Here is a 15,245-nt window from a genome sequence, read left to right on the forward strand (position 1 = left end):
CCCCCCCTGAGATCTCAGCCGCCGATCGCGCGAGCGCCGCAAAAATTTGCACGCTGGTAGTGTGCGATGTAATCTACAAGGCAGTATGGTAAAATTTTCCAAAATAATGAGATTTTATTTTATATGAATTAATTATGCTAATTTATGCATAAATAATACTTTTTGCTCTAATTCACTAAATAAAGCTCCTAGAATGCTAATTTTTGGTAAAAATATTCTTTGTAGCATTCTTAACAATGGCAATTGAAAAAAACTTCGGTTTGGAAATCAATTTCTTATGTATTTTATTGTTTTATGAATTTCTTATGTATTTCTTTGTTTTTCAACCTTTTGTTTTTCTTTGTTTTTTTTACCAGATTTATTGCACAACCTTTTTGAAGCATAATTATACTAAAATCAATTGCTTTCAGCTGTTTAAAGTAGAAATATTCATATCTTTATGAATAAGATGCGAAAACTCAATTTGCATTGACTTTGTACACAAAATCACGTTTTGGAACAATTTTTGGTCTGACATGCACTTACAAAATGTTGCGTAATTTTGGAACCGCGTACCTGGGCGTCGTAAATTTGGTCTCAAAAGATGCGCGAGACTTAAAAGTATAAACTCTGTGAGTGGCGCGGTCAAAAAATTTCGCGCGGCGGAATGATCGCAGAAAATGTTGAGGGGGGGGTTGATTCAACCCCCCCCCCCGGCCATTTTAGGGTTAAGTTTGCTTGCAAAAGGGGTTAGGTCCATAATTATATTTTTTGAAAAAAATACATAGAAAAAAATTGAAGACAGGTAGATTTCTTTTATACCCAATTTTACGTTCACATGCTAGGGCAGTACATCATGAAAATTTAGTTTCTCATAAGAATATTACAATAAGTGAGAATAATAACATGAGTTTTCTTGGAATGGTCCAAAGTGGACCTAACCCCTTTCGCCACCTAACTCTTCAAATATATATTTCTAAAATCAAATTGAATATACTATAATAAATTATTAAGCAATTACTGCAAAGTGAGGAGTTTTCAAATTTTCCTTAACAATTTTAAGTCATTTGCAAAATCTTTAATATCATTGGTTATTCTGCTGAGAGTAAATGTGACTCAAATGATGGGTTATTTTTTACTCATGAAAATGAAGGATGGAATTAATGGACCTTTATTTTGGAATGACAACAGCATATTTTGCCTGCTTGAAAGCACATCAAGCTGTCACAAAATTTATATTCGGGCCATGAAAGCTAAATAAAAGTAGGTAAGATATATATTATTGATGTTATGTATGTACAGTAAATGATATTGACTTCTTTGAAAACGTTACAAAGTCCATTTTGTCAATTATTTCCGCAAGATGCTAAGGTCTGCAAAGCTCAAATGAAGAAAAGATATTAAGTAAACTGTTATAAATATAACGTCCTTTGAGACCAAATATTGTTGATCTGGAATCATTCCAATATTGATAGGGATTGCCAATAAAATTTGTAGGTTTTTTATTGCTTTATGGCTCTAGCTTTGGATCATTGGTTTGGAATTTGGATTTTGAACCATGGTTTTTTTAGGAAAAAAAGCAGATGTTTCTTTTTTTTTCTCTTTGTAAGTTATCAAATTATGTTCATGATGAATTGGCCAATTCTCAGCTCAAGCATAAAACATCATGCCTATTTTAGGGCTAATGTGATATCACCTCCAAAACATGAAGTTGTATTTAAAATTGTTTTTACATGAATTGGTTGAAAACTTGGCTTTATAAAGTTGTACACAGGTCAAATTTACCCCCAAATGCTTACTTTTAATAAAAAAGTAAATTTGAAGGTCAGAATGGCTTAAGCATATTGGCTAGGGAGTGTGCGTGTATAATTTTTTTTTATTATAGTCGGGTAGATATGATAAAAATCATTGTATGACTGTCAAAATGGGTCTATATGCAATTGTTTTGATGAAAGTTGTAGTATAGGGTGTCTACAAGAATCTGACGGGTGCCACTTGGGCACCCTTGGGCATTTTTTCTAAAATTGATGTCATAGGCCACGCCCACTTATTACATACCTCTTAAATATGACTTTCATATTTTAAAGAACAAAACATGTCATGTTTGGTATCAAATTAAAACTAATGAAAAATAAAAAGCAAATATTTGGATCACTCTGCATTTAAATCACACAAAATATCAGTTAAAGTTCACTTGAGGTCACAATGATGTTCGCACTGATGTTTGTAACTCTGTAGAATATAATGCACCATTGATTATCCACGACTTTGTGGTAAAAAACTATAAATAATCTCTCGTGCAAGAAAGCTACTGGACATGATAACTTGTCTGTAAAACTGTTAAAACTTTTAATTACCGTCCCTATTGTTCTGTCCACGCTTGTTTATATCTTGAACCTATCATTAAATGAAGGACTGTTTCCAACCGAATGGAAAACTGCTAGAATTCAACCAATTCCCAAATCAGGTGATAAAGCATTTGTTCAGAATTATAGACCGATAGCTATTTTACCTGTGCTCTCCAAGATCATTGAAAGAGCTGTAAGTTCAAGCCTTCTAAAACATCTTCTTCAACAAGAAATATTGTCTCCTAATCAGTTTGGCTTTAGGCCTAATCATTCATGCGAGACAGCACTACTTTGTATGGTTGATGATTGGTCGAAGCAAGTAGATGGTGGGAGACTGAACGGTGTTGCATTCATTGACTTACGTCGTGCTTTCGACACAGTAGACCATTCACTTCTCCTCAATAAACTTAAATCATGTGGCTGCTCTCGTTCGTGTTTAAAATGGTTTGAAACCGCAGACAATTCGTTTCTTTTGGTAATGAAAAGTCTTCTACTCTTGCCCCGGTTCTGTTTTCACTATTTATCAACGACTTATCGAATCATGTTACTAGTGCCTCAGTGTATATGTACGCAGATGACACTACTATTTCAGTATCTGGTATAAAGACTAAAGCAGAGGTCGAAACCAATCTAACCCAGGCACTATACGAGACCTATTCATGGATAAGAAATAACAAACTGATCTTAAACTATAATAAAACAAAAGTAATGCTATTAGGGTCAAAACAAAAACCAAGTACTACTCATAATCAACAAATATCAATAAATATACATGGCTGTACTCTAGAATGTGTAAATGAAGTGAAGTGTTTGGGTGTAACAATTGATAATTGCCTTGACTTTAAGCAACATACCAATTCAATTTCAAACCTTATCAAACGTAAGCTTGGAATTATTCGCAGGAATAAATATTATTTTAATCAATCTCAACTTTCCAAACTTTATTGGGGATATGTCATTCCCCATATCCTTTATTGTTCTAATGTTTGGTTTGGGAGATCTGAAGGAAATTATGACACGCTTAACAGGTTACATAAAAGAGCAGCGTATCTGATATCAAATCGCACATGGATGACACGTTCTGAAATCGTGTTTAAAGAACTAGATTGGCCCTCTCTACACAAAGTTCTCCATAGAACCTCATGTGTTCTTATGTATAAGTGTGTCAACAAATTATCGCCCGCCATTTTATACGATAGACTTTCATTTGTCGATGATGTCTCTACGAGAACCACACGTAGTTCTGACAAATTGCTCTCGAGATTGCCAAAATGTCGTACGACCTTTTACCAAAAATCTTTTCTGTTTCTAGGCTCTTTCAATTGGAACCAGCTGCCTGACCATATAAGATTTTCAAAATCTGTACATTCTTTCAAATACCAACTTAAACACATATATAGACAAATCATATCGTTCATTTTAATCAGTATACAATACACTTATCACCCACTATTCTCTTGTCCGTGCCATTCCTAAAGTACTCTTAATCTTGATTGCTGCTCTTTTCTTGTCTTTCTGTGTTTCCCACATATTATTTAGACATTAAAGCGTGTCGTGTTTTTTTTTTTTTTTTCTTTTCTTTCTTTCTTTTTATCTTGATGTATATTAGTGATGAAATTTCCAATGATGCGATATGTCTTCTGCTTGTTTTTTTTTTAATTCCAAAATTAAATTTATTAGTACTTGTGTGATACATTGCCTTATGTTTTAACGATCTTTCATCTTTCTTTTTTTAAATGTTTTTTTATTTATTTATTTATTTATTATTATTTTTTTTAAATATATATATATAATCACAGGGCCCTGAGGTAGACCAGCTTTTAATGTTAATATTTTGCGTATTTATAATCTTGCCATCTGTAACTCGTAACATATTTTCGTATTTTACTTTGTATTTGTTCCTTTTTTCTGTATCTCATAATGACCTGTTATTATGTTTTTCGTATATTGAATGTTTTTTAATGCTGATCAGGCCACTCTGTATAAATATTCGAGAATAAATAAATAAATAAATAAACAAAAGGTCAAATTACATTACAAATGCAAGTAATACATGAAAAAGGGGAAAATATCATGTTTTGAATAGAAACAAGTCAGGTATTATATGCATTTTTCTGCTTAAAGTTAAGTTGAGGGTGTGCATTTTAAAAATCTGATGGGTGCGAGCTTGGCATCTTAAGGAATTTTATTTTTCTGATATTATAAACCACAAAACTTTGGGCTATAAATGGGTGATTTTTGGTTTTACTGTGGCAACAGTTTTTGTCTCACCTGCATAGCAGAGTGAGACTATAGGCGCCGCTTTTCCGACGGCGACGGCGGCGGCGGCGGCGTCAACACCAAATCTTAACCTGAGGTTAAGTTTTTTAAATGACAGCATAACTTAGAAATTATATGGACCTAGTTCATGAAACTTGGCCATAAGGTTAATCAAGTATTACTAAATATCCTGCCTGAGTTTCATGTCACATGACCAAGGTCAAAGGTCATTTAGGGTCAATGAACTTAGACCATGTTGGGGGAATCTACATCAAAATCTTAACCTAAGGTTAAGTTTTTGAAATGTCATCATAACTTAGAAAATATATGGACCTAGTTCATGAAACTTATACATAAGGTTAATCAAGTATCACTGAACATCCTGCATGAGTTTCACGTCACATGACCAAGGTCAAAGGTCATTTAGGGTCAATGAACTTTGGCCGAATTGGGGGTATCTGTTGAATTACCATCATAACTTTGAAAGTTTATGGATCTGATTCATGAAACTTGGACATAATAGTAATCAAGTATTACTGAACATCCTGTGCAAGTTTCAGGTCACATGATCAAGGTCAAAGGTCATTTAGGGTCAATGAACTTTGGCCAAATTGGGGTATTTGTTGAATTACAGCCATAAATTTGAAAGTGTGTTGGTCTAGTTCATAAAACTTGGACATAATAGTAATCAAGTATCACTGAGCATCCTGTGCGAGTTTCAGGTCACATGATCAAGGTCAAAGGTCATGTAAGGTCAAAGAACTTTGGCCACGTTGGGGGTATTTGTTGAATTGCCATCATATCTCTATAAGTGTATTGGTCTAGTTCATAAAACGTGGAAATAAGAGTAACCAAGTATCACTGAACATCTTGTGTGAGTTATAGTAGTTTTCAAAATCAGCACTGCTGCTATATTGAATCGCGTGATGCAGGTGAGACGGCCAGAGGCATTCCACTTGTTTTTTGTATTCCTTACAAGGAATAAATAAAAACTGTTGCCATATCAAAATGACAAAAAAGTATTTTTGACCCATGTATAGCCCACTACTTACATTCTTCTCAGCTGATTCTTCTTAGTTGTTACTTTTCTATTGAGCGGAATAAACATGTGTGATATTAAATTATAGCAAATGAAAATTCATATCCATATATCTTAATCACGAGGCATTTAGAATGCATTCAGGGCAATTAAAGGTCATTTAAGATCATGAAAGTTCAAATTAAGTCACAAATGTAAGCAATGCAACATATAATGCAGACTATCTCATGTTTGAAATACAAAGAAGTTGGGCATTATATGTATTTTGGGCTTTAGGTTATGATTCTGACGGGCTACTTTGGTACCTTTGGGGGCAACGTCATTTTCTGACATAAACCACACCCTTCTTTTCACATCTATAGGTCAACCTCTTAACTATGACTTATCTCATATCTATTGTACGGAATAAACATATCATGTTTGGTATCAAATTAAAGCTTATGGAAAATGAAATGTACATAAAAAGGTTATAAAACATTAAACACAGGTCATGTAAAGGAAAATGAAACCTTTGGAACAAGATAGCTTGTGTGAAAACAGCATAATCAAAGAAACATTTCAACGAAAGTTTTAGAAAAATCGGACAAATAATGAGACAGTTATGAGCATTTGAATATTGCTATCACTAATGCTATGGGGACCCTCCCATTGGCAATGCGACAAAGATGTGTGATGTCACTTGTGAACAACTCTCCCATTACTTTTGTATATATTTCGCGTAATCTACCTCTTTTATCACATCTACCAGTAGATCATGTATTCTTTCTATGGAAAGCGCGGTGGTGTAGCGGTTCTGACTCTCGCCTTGTAATCAGAGGGTTGTGTGTTCGAATCCCACCATGGCCTAGCGCCCCTTGGCAAGGCGTTAATCCACACTTTGCCACTCTCACCCAGGTGCTAATTGGGTACCGGTAGGAAACAACCGTAATTGTGGTTGGTTTAGCAAGTTTGCGCCTAACAGGCTGCTTGGAATGCTATGAATCCAGTGACCGGGTAATAATAATTGTGACGCGCTTTAAACAGTTGTAGATTGATCAAGCGCTATATAAATGCCAATTATTATTATTATTTTCTATAGAGGGGCATATAATACAAATTTTCAAAGAACACATAATGGTTAAAGAGCTTGTAGCACCATATGACAGAGCAAAAAGAGACATTTTTTGGAAAATCATTTTTTTATTCTCCCATATTGCAATATTCTTATGCAAAATTGAATTTTCATGATACCCTACCATGAGAACATAACATAGGGTATAAACAATCTACCTGTCTTCATATTTTAAAAAATATTTTTTTCCAAAAAAATTCTGTGTGGACCTAACCCCTTTAAAAATAAAAGTGATTTTTCTTTTCCATTTTAGATCACTTTTTTAAATTGGAATTTCAACTTTTCTTTGGTATCATCTTATAGAGCTACTAGAAATCTATACATTGAGACAAAAAAAAAAAATCAAATTTGATGAAAAATGGACCTAACCCCTTTTGCAAGTGAGCTCTTCAAATGTAGATTGATTTTGCATTTGCTATAATTTGATACCAAACATGATGTGTTTATTCCGCTCAATAGAAAAGTAACAATTAAGAGGAATGTAAGAAATGTTATTTATCCATAGTGGTTATACAGTATACATTGCATTGTACATACTCCACTGCATAAATGTCCATGCATTGACTACCATGACAAGGTCTGTATATAAACCCTGTATAGTGTCATAGAAATGAGCTATTGAGAAATTGAAGATACTGTATGTTTTGTCTCAGAAATTGAAGACATGTTTTGTCAATTATGCTCATTCAGAGGGTGGAGAGAGGAAAATATTTAACAATTGATTATAGTCAACCCAACATTATGGCAATTATACTGTGGCTATTCTAATTATGGTAACTTGCATGGAATCCCTGATTCTGATTGGCCGTTGATCAGCATTATGGTATTTACCTGACCCCATAAACATAGGGTTAAACCACCAGGTAAAAACAAGCCTCCAAATGAAGATATGGCTAAAAATATGATGTACGTACGTGTACACGATGCTTACCTGTACATGCAATTTTATTTATCATCAGGTTACATCATGTTTATCAGCTAACAAGCATCAAATTCACAAGTCACAAGCTAATTCTAAACCTCAGGAACTCACTACTATGACACTTTTAAGTTAAAGGGGAATGAAACCTTTGGAATAAGTAGGTTTGTGTCGAAACAGAAAAATCATAGAATAAGAACAAAGAAAGTTTGAGAAAAATCGGAAAAATAATGAGAAAGTTTTGAGCATTTGAATATTGCAATCACTAATGCTATGGAGATCCTCCCATTGGCAATGCGACAAGGATGTGTGATGTCACATGTGAACAACTTTCCCTTTTGATGGACTATAAAATACCCTCAAAATGTCTCTTTTTGCTTTTTCTTATGGTGATACAAACTCTTTATCCATGATGTATTCGTTTAAAATCTGTATTACATGCCCTCCTATATAGAAAGAACACATGATCTACTGATAGATGTGATAAAAGAGGCAATTTAAGTGAAATATATACTAAAAATTTATACTATAAAATATTTCTTTTACAATCGTACGCTAGTGGGTAAGCGCCTTGCTCGAGTGACTATCATGTAGAACTCTTTATAATGTATTGACTATTTTTCATTTGATTTATCTCGCTTCATTGCGTTAGGAGTTTTTAATCCTTGATTATTTTCTTCTGGGAACCTATACGTCTACAAGCTTTGCTTTTTAATAGGATCCTCATATTTCACGATATTGTATTTCCTTGTACACTACAATTATGTATTTTTTGTCATCATCTTCTCATAATTATGTTCAAGATGTATGTTTTTGTGGAATGTGAAACAATAAATCAAATCAAAGTAATGGGGAGAGTTGTTCACAAGTGACATCACACATCTTTGTTGCATTGCCAATTTGAGGATCTCCATAGCATTAGTGATCGCAATATTCAAATGCTCATAACTGTCTCATTATTTGTCAGATTTTTCTCAAAGTTTCATTGATCTGTTTCTTTGATTTTCCGTTTTCACACAAGCTATCTTGTTCCAAGGGTTTAATTTTCCTTTAATATACAGGGATGTCATGGTGGTCAATGCATGGATATATGCAGCGGCAGCAGCGTACAGACAGCCCCTATGGATAAATAACACATTTTATTTGATATGTATATCGCAAATATCCATCAACCCAATTTAGAGGAATAAAAGCAATATAGCTATATGAAGCTTCTTACTACTGGTCAACTGGTATCGTCTAATATCCAAGAACCACAAGACTACTTGATTATTAATCAAATTAACAACTTACACAACTTGCTCACTGGCATTATTATAATAGAATATCACATTTGCACTATTTGAATATAATTTATTTCTCAAAGAAAGTGGTTTGATATTCAATACAAAGTGATATGAAATTGATATTCAAAATATTTGTCACAAAAAAATGCTTTCTTTCCAACTGGGGTCTTAAAATAGGAATGTTTTTTCATGTAATACAAGAGTGCTCTGACAGATGTCTGTGGGGCTTATGACCCAACTTCAGTCATTCTTTTTGTATCATTTCATACCTTTGCCACTATTATTTTAAATAGTCAATTTGGTATTCATTCCCCGGCATATCATGCTACAGTGTATATGCTATTTTATATGCTCTGGTGGATGTTTCATATGAAACCGTTCATAAGTTAGGAGTGACTTTACAAACGACTGGTAATCCTTTTCTTGTATCTGTTGATATACACTAGATTTTTGTTGATGTTGAGTATAGGTATTAAGAAAGGGTCACCAGTTGTTCATTAAGTTTCTCTAAAGTCATGAACATCTTTATGAAATGCCACCCTGGAGTGTTACTCAGTGTTCTACCATTGTTTATGTCTTTGTTTTCTTTCATTAATTCATTTGCTGCAAGTATGTATTTGTATATCCCCCCCCCCCTTTGAAAGTGAAGACCTTTTTTTTTCTTGTCAAATTTTTCCTCTTTGGAAAATCCTGGATCCGCCCCTGTTCTCTACATTTTCTCTCTTTGGTTCTCTCTCTTTGCCATCTCGCAGTCTTATTATTCATATACAATATTTAAGATATATCTGAGATTATACTGTACATTGTTATTGTGAGTTAAGGAAATCAAATAAAACTAATATATGTTTGTTTCATTGTAGTTATAAAGTTGTTTATAACTTTCTGTGCTAATAATTTAAATAGCATATTATGCTGTGAATTATTTATTCAGTTATCTTTTACCATTTCTATTTTTTTCAGTGGGGAGATTTCCTCCGAATTGATAATTACCATTTATCTATTTATATAGTAATTTGTATAAAATTTGTACTGAAATTCATATACATGTATGTACTTTTAGATCCTTATCATTACATAGCATTATATCATAGTGATTAAACTTCGACAGGTAATTGTCTGTTGTTTTAAATATAAGTTTTGATGTGACTAAGTTGTGAACATCATCATACATGAAGCCTAGATCCCAAGTCATTTTCATATAGAAAGCCAAATTATTATGTGAATTATAGCATAATTTCAGTTGTGTCAGGTACAACACAACGCCTTTGATCTTTCCCTCCTGATATACATGTATAATGTACATGTACTCTATGTTAGAATATTGATGCATCCCTTTAAAAATCACACTTGAATCTGTATCACAGCTTATTTACATTGCATGGTTGAGGAGTTTGCAGCTGTATTACTGTGACACATTAGTTCTCAAGTTAGATTGAGAGGTGAAGATATCCGGATGATATGATGAAATGCTATAGGGATATGAACGATCACCCATGCATTCCTAAATAATAAGCAGCAGTGGCAGTACATCTTAGCAGGGTCTTAATTGTTGTACCCCCTCATCTGTAGAATATATTGGTTCACTTATGAATTCGTGTGGAAAGGAGTATGGAATACATGGGTATACTGCATCATGGTGTGCCACAATGTATGTAAACACTGAATTTACATTTATCATTTTGAATGACCGAGATACATGTACTTTAAGAGTGGATGTGATATGGAGATCCTACATGTATGTTGACAATCAATGTGATATTACTTGATGTACCGTTTACTATTAAGTTGATAGACATATTCTGTCAGCTCTCTATTTCTCACTGTATAATTTGTTTGATGCATTCTATCATCGTTCTTATACATCCAATGAATATAAGCCAGCTCACATCCCCAATCCTATTAGGAATTTTTTTGGATTCAAATTTATCTTGTTATCTCTTTTTATCTTGTTATCTGCTTTTGTCATATTTACATGACATTTTTCTTGCCATCCAAGTTGAGTTGTTCACTGAAATAAAATGTTGCCTTGCATTTGAATTTTATAACAGTGTATGTGTGCAAGTTGAATGAAAAATGTACTTTTTGTTTAAATGGTTATAAAGATCATAATAAATAATTAATGATTACTTCTTATTTATCCCTGCCTTCTCCTTCTTTCTTTCTTTCTTTTTTCTTCTCCTTCTTTTACTTCTTATTCTTTCTTATTTATATATATCTTTTTACTTTCTCCTTTCATATTTCTTTTCTCTTTTATTGTTTCTCTCTCTCTTTTCCTTCTCCTTCTTCATATTTTTGGTCATCTTTTTTAAATCTTTAGTTCAAATTTCACATGTAAGGTATGTTTGGAATATGGACAATTTTTCTTCTACCCCCAATAAAATAGAAAATTTAAAAAATATGAAATGATAATAAGAATAATGATGATAATGAATAATGATTTACTCAGTCAACCTTAAGATATGTTGCTAGTATATACGCATATTTGTATCTAGTAGCTTTGAACGCGTTAAACAAAAGCCCTATATGAGGTTAAAAGCGGTAGACGATAGAACCTTGAAGGAATAATCCCTTAAGCAGCTATTCCAAGCTAAACTGGGAATTCCAAGCTATTTTTTAAATTTTCAATTTTATTGGGGGTAGAAAAGGAATTGTCCATATTCCAAACATACCTTACATGTGAAATTTGAACTAAAGATCTAAAAAAGATGACCAAAAATATGAAGAAGAAGAAAGGAGAATGTATGATTGGGTCATAAAAGAGCATTTAAAGGGGGAAAATGGTCCAAAAAATGTGTCGGAAAGGAGAAAAATAAATGAAACAGAATGGTGAACGTTTAAAAGAAATCGGACAAGCAGTAAGAAAGTTATGGCTGCTTTAAAATTGAGATCCCAAAGACTATGTAGATTCTAAAATGGCAACTGGGTAAGTAAATCATGAAAAGGGGCAAGGACAACTTTTCCATAGGCCATGTACTTAATTATCAGGGTTTTTTGGTTTTCTCACAAGTACCCATTCCCCCTGGGGGCGGTAATCTTAATAAATCCCAGGTAGTATATTGTTTTATGTTCTCATGAACGAAAAATATAATTTGAAGTAAAACTTTTGAAAAAAAACCCGATATTTTGGCCATGTTATGTATTGGAGTAAATGGAAGAGTAGTCCTTGCCTTGCATCATAACATCACTTATGCGGCCAATTTGAAGTCTCCATGGGCGAAGTGATTACCAATATTTACAACTTAAAAATTATTAACTTTCTTATTGTTCGTCCAATATTATTCAAACTTTCACCTGTCAACTTGTTTGATTTTTCTTTTTCCGCAAAAAAAAAGTTTTTACCTGGTTTGGATTCCCCTTTAATTTCACACCTTTTTTCCATTATTTTTATCCAATGTTTATTCTTTGGAAGATACATACAAGTGACACCAATTTCAAGTATAAGAGCTGATATTCTGAACTTCACACAGAAGTTTGATGTGACTCGTTTGATATCTCGTATTACAAAGTGGAGGAGATTGTAAATCGCTCATATTGCAATTATTGGTTTTATTGCATTGACATTTCCGTCAATAAACGTACGTATTTGGGCAAGATTTCAAGACTGGAGAGAACATTTTATTGAAAAATCATATCAGGGTATATCTGATCCATGCAGTAGCAGAATCTCCTTCCCGTAATATAAACCAATTTATACAAATCTCGTATAAAATTTACAGGGGAACAGTTTCATAAAGTATATAAGATCAAGAAATCCAGGATTTCAAATAGGGAGAGCACAGAAAATTGTTTCATTTGTTGACTTTAAAAAATCCACCATGACAAGGAATGACCGAATGTCTCACCACGGTCATGCAGATCCGCCATTATTAGATCTGAAATAATTGGATTATTGGAAGACACATTCGGAATTCATCGGAAAAGGCCTATGATAGTTATGTTACTTAAATTAGTAGGCATTACATTACGATTAAAAGAAAAAAAAATCATTAAAGATGTACTAAATATTCAAAGGTGATTCCACCACAACAAGAAGTTGATTTGAATAAAAAGTGAAAAATCAATCTAACAGCACTGAAAATTTCAAAACCGGATGTAAGTAAAATAAAAAAGTGATGGCATTTCAAAGTTTACAAGAATGAAAATGCAAATGAGTGAGCCAATAACGTGACACACTATGTTTTGTATCTTTCTATAATGGTGATTAACTATTCAGATTCTTGCAGATTTGACTTACTAACTATGTTCACGGAGGTATCTTTTTTCCCCCACAATATTGTAATGACGAAAAATAGAATATTTCGTACAATAAAATACAGACGAAGCAGTGAGTGTGCAACATCATCGGCTCCTTCGTTTTCATAGCAGACAGGATACAACTCGTGAAATTATTAGCCAGATATTCCTTTGAGCGTAATGATTGTTTGATTGTTCTCGTTTTATTTTGGGTGAACTACCCATTTATATGAGTTAATATTGTTTTGTGGAAAAGTGCCCCTTTCTCATTCAGAATTAATAGGTTGGTTGCTTTGCCTTTTTTGCCAAAAAAAACCGGGTAAGAAGGAATTACTTGTTACATTTATATATTCATTATGCCATTAGGCATATTATTAATAACTAACTAAATCACGAGACTGTGAAATGAAAATAAACGTTTCCGTGGATTGGATATACAAAAAGGGAAAAAAGACATGGTAGAGTAATGTAAGTTACAAAAAGGTCATAAAGGTAGAATTATATATGCATGTACATTGTTCTTATATTTAAAAAATTCAGAAAATAAATGTGTATCTGTGGTCATTGAACCCCGAATATCATTCGGAATAGTTAATTTCGCCGTCGTTGATATTAACAAGGTAAATGATAAATCTAAAGGATTTAGCAATAGGTATATTTAAACAAATTGTATATTCAAGGAGCCGGCTTTTCCACAACCCCGATATATAATTCTGCTCAATAAATATGTTGAATTACATTTATTTATGTGTTTTCATAACAAATACAAATTGCATTAATTTTGTTAATCTTGTTTTCTATCTCCAAGATGAAGGTCTCCACAATGTTTATTCTCGATCGTCTTGACTGTCAGATCTTATCTCGTCATCAATTCAACTGTTTAGAAATACTGCAAATATTGTCACTTCTAAGTACTATCTCCAATCACCTCTCATGCGTCCACCATTCATCATTTGCCTCTTCTCACGCTTCAACCTTTCCTCATCAATCACCATGTCATCATCCCGTCCATGGATGCCCCTAAAGCTTATATCCTCCGCCATCCTCCACATCCTCCTCTTTATCCGACCAACACCTGCTGTGTTCATCGATGACGGGCTCACATGATTCTGGGCCGTTGTTGAACCGTCTTTTGTTTCTAGCGATGTTTTGGCATATGGATAACTATCGTGATGAGGTTTTTCTTGTTCAAGTTGATTGTTCCCGGTTGATGATGGATGAATAATTGCGTTGTTGCTGAGTGCTGGCTCTTCGCCATGGTGAAGACGTTTAACTCGGATTAGCTCCTTAGAAATTGAAGTCAAGAATAGGAAGACAAAGATGGAAATAAATAATGAATGAAGATTACTATCTAAAATAACGAGTATTCGTTAATGCCGATGATGATGATAATAATGTTAAAGGTAAAGTCCACCCCAGAAAAATGTTGATTTGAATAAATAGAGAAAAATCCAACTAGAATAACGCTGAAAATTTCATCAAAGTCGGATGCAAAATAAGAAAGTTATGACATTTTATATTTTCGCTTATTTTTCACAAAACTGTTATATGCACAACCCAATGACATGCAAATGAGAGAGTAGATGATGTCCCTCACTCACTGTTTCTTTTTTTTTATTGTTTGAATTATACAATATTTCATTTTGTACAGATTTGACAATAAGGACCAACTTGACTGAACCATGTAGTATTAAACAATGCTGATTTCACAGGTTCAGGGAGGAATAAATTGTTGTTTCACTTGACAATGAGGAGATAATTAGAATATCTCATATTTCATATGATCATAAAATACAAAAGAAAATGTGAGTGGATGACGTCATCAGTCTCCTCATTCGCATACCGACCAGGGTGTGCATATAACTGTTTTGTTAAATTAAATGGGAATCCAGCCTTGGCCATAAAATGTTGTGTTGGGAAGGAGAAAAATAAATTAAACAGAATGGTGAAAGTTTGAAAGAAATCGGACAAGCAATAAGAAAGTTATAGCTGCTTTAAAATTGAAATCACTAATACTATGTAGATTTCAAATTGGCAACTGGGTAAGTAAATTATGACAAGGGGCAAGGAC

The sequence above is a fragment of the Lytechinus pictus genome, chromosome 3, assembly GCF_037042905.1.
Source record: "Lytechinus pictus isolate F3 Inbred chromosome 3, Lp3.0, whole genome shotgun sequence".
NCBI lineage: Eukaryota > Metazoa > Echinodermata > Echinoidea > Temnopleuroida > Toxopneustidae > Lytechinus > Lytechinus pictus.